The 3,227-nt window shown below is 35.0% G+C and overlaps 1 non-coding gene across 1 annotated transcript; it reads left to right on the top strand.

Annotated features, from left to right (window-relative positions):
• Positions 1-260: 260 nt before the first annotated feature.
• On the top strand, positions 261-332 carry Trnah-gug (transfer RNA histidin (anticodon GUG)). The gene has a single exon. It is a non-coding gene; the product is annotated as a tRNA-His (tRNA).
• Positions 333-3,227: the final 2,895 nt, after the last annotated feature.

Below are 3,227 nucleotides of genomic sequence, written 5' to 3'. Positions count from 1 at the left end.
CGTGGGGGGCGCCCCCGGCCGCTCTTGATCTGCCAGTGACGAGAAGCTCCTCATCCAGAACTTTACTTTTACTTTCTTCTAACGCAACTATTTTCTTCGATTCAAAAAAGCCCCTCATTTAGAGTTTTATATTGACATTTTAGCCAGTACCCCCTCGTATTCCTGAACTCCGGTTCTACCATTAATTTGGTCCTAGGCAACGACTATATTATTGAAAGTTTTATTGCAAGATTCATTGTTAAAATAATCTACACTGATAAGCCGTGATCGTCTAGTGGTTAGGACCCTACGTTGTGGCCGTAGTAACCCAGGTTCGAATCCTGGTCACGGCATCTTTTTCTTTTCAATATAGAAAATAGACATAATGCTAAAATAATAATATATTTCTTATGTTGAAAGTTGCTTTTAGCCAGTTTTTTTTTATTTGAAAGGAATTAACTGAAAAAGAACAAAACTGAATTTTATAAGTGGTATTAGACTATTGAAATTAAACTGATTATGCTACTATTGCAAACATCTTTTTTTCAGGTATGAGGAGTAGGCCTATATTGAGTTTCCTATTTAAAATATATATATATATGTATATATATATATATATATATATATATATATATATATATATATATATATATATATATATATATATATATATATATATATATATATATATATATATATATATATATATATATATATATATATATATTATAGATATATACATCATTTTTAGCAAAGTAAAAATAATATTTGCGTCCTGTGGCTCTCAAATGTTGTTATTTTTCCTCCATGAGATGAAAATAACCATGAGGTACCATGACCGTGCACAGAGTTTGAAACACACTACACCTGACTTTATTTGGGCTAATGAAATTTGTGCTGCCTTATGTACAGCGTCAACCACTTTGGTTTTACTCAAAACTCATTGAGTAAGTGTTGTTGTTGCCACCAATCCTTCGACAATTTTAGAATGATTTGACCCTAAGAGAATCTTGCTTAAAAAAACAAAAAAAAATGTGACAAGCTCCTTAAGAACGGTCGCATACCGTTTTTCTGCTTAAACCATCTTTTATCTTTATTCCCAAAAGCCCAGTAATTAGGGATATCTAAAACACGCAATATTTATACAGGTTAATTCTGTATAATTTCCCCTAACACATGAAATGAGGAGTTATCTTTGCTGTTATTTTTTTTAACGTAGCATGAACAAGCTACGGCTATGTTAACATTCCATAAAATATAACCCTAGTAATTTTTTTTTCTGACGTGTTTGATGGTAAAAACAATTTGGTTATGTGCCTACCACCTAGATTGCCATACAAATTTTCATTAAATTATTGCACAATATTGATATAATAAATAATCGGTCATCCGTAGAACTGGTTGCCATGGTAAGCCCAAAATCTCAGCAATTCAAGATTTTATTTCACTGTATTTATTCTTGCTTTTCATTGTTATAAACGTAAAAAAATATTTATGATATATTTTGTTTTCAGTAAAATGCAAATGACATAATGGACTTTATAGCTTCTGCAGTATGGGGAGGGGAAGGGGGCAGTCGGAGGCGTATCTCCAGCATTTTTATTGGGGGGAAAGAGGGGCCGGAGAGTCAATAGGCATGGAATGTATAATAGTTTTTCTCCAAATTATTTGGAGGGGGGCTAAGATTGATCAGGTGTGGAACTCAACTTAGCTTGGTAGCATTATTAGCAAAGACGGTGGGAGCAGTGAAGATGTTAAAAGTAGAAAAGAAAAGGCGCAGGTAGTCTTTTCACAGTGAAAAAAAAACTTTGAAAGAATAGGAAGATAAATCTGCAAAGAAAGATTAGAATATTGGAAGGTACAGTGATGACATTGGTCAAATATGGCTCTGAAGCATGAGCGCTCCAAAAAGCAGGTGAAGATTTACTAGATGTTTTCCAGAGAAATTGCCTACGGATTGTTCTGGGTGCCAGGCTGACTGACCGTATTTCAAACAGTAGGCTGTACGAAAAATGTAGTTCAATACCGGAGTCTAAGTTTACAATGGAAGAAAGATTGAGATGGCTAGGACACGTTCTGTGGATGAAGGATGCCAGATTGTCGAAGATTGCAACCGTCTAGGGCTAAACGGAAAGTAGGTCGTCCTCGTCTGGGGTGGGAGGATGTCATAAATAAAGATCGAAAGGAAATGAACACTTCCTGGGAGGGTGTAACGAGGGAAGCTTTGAATAGATTGGGATGGAGGAGGAGCTTGTGTAGCTGTGCTGGACTCAGGCGGCTTGGTGCTGCGGTGAGTTGTTAGTAGTAGTAGTTATGACCAATGAATATCATTGCGTGACCCACACCTTGCATAGCATTTTAATAGCAAACTCTGTGCGAAAGTAGTGACAGAAAAGAGTTGTTAGAGAAACCAACCAACCCTTTTTGTAACCAGCAATACAGGTTTAAAGAAGCTGCTGAATTCTGCTTCAGTAAAGTTAAACATGTCTATGTTCCAGCAGCAATTTGACGGAGTGAAGGGTAATGAGCCCGTTTTAACACTTTCATGTAATATAGCAAAATCATTGACATAAGAAAACAGAAGAAAGGGACGAAATCAGTTTTTCTCCAGCCAGTTGCACTATTAAACCTAACTGATACCAAAAATTAATACTGATTTAAACATACGGAGCACAGTTATGCTTATGTATATAATAATAAGAAATAATCTAGAAGATACTATTCCGAGAAATTAAAAGATCTCTTAGAAACTGATATTAGAAAAAAATAAAACTAATATTAAGCAATTGGAGTGTAATTATACTTTTATACACATAATAATGAAAATAATCTAGAAGATACTACTCCGAGAAAGAATCTTGGGATTCTTCAATAAGTGCCTTGTAATAATTCAACAACGAAAAACTATTTGTCTTTACATCATTTTTCATTTTTTGGGGGAGAGGCGTGACCCAAGACTCAAACCAAAAAAAAAATAGAATTATCCATCTATGGAGCATATAAAGCTAAACAGAAGCATCTAGGCAAATTTGGACCAGCATAAATATTATGTGCTAGATTTTTTCTTTATTCAACTTCAACTGAAAAACTTTTATAAATGACACGATCACTACTAGTTAGACTTCTCGCTAGTTTCTAAAACCTTCTCGCAATAATTTGGTTCTAGTCATTTAACCCCCCGCCCCGGCGTTTACTCCCCCCCCTCGACATTTGCCATCACCCTCCAAGAAAATACCCCATGCAGAAAA

This window comes from Artemia franciscana, chromosome 21 (assembly GCF_032884065.1).
Source record: "Artemia franciscana chromosome 21, ASM3288406v1, whole genome shotgun sequence".
Lineage (NCBI taxonomy): Eukaryota > Metazoa > Arthropoda > Branchiopoda > Anostraca > Artemiidae > Artemia > Artemia franciscana.
The sequence above is the reverse complement of the archived record's forward strand: the minus strand, read 5'-3'. Positions and strand labels throughout refer to the sequence as shown.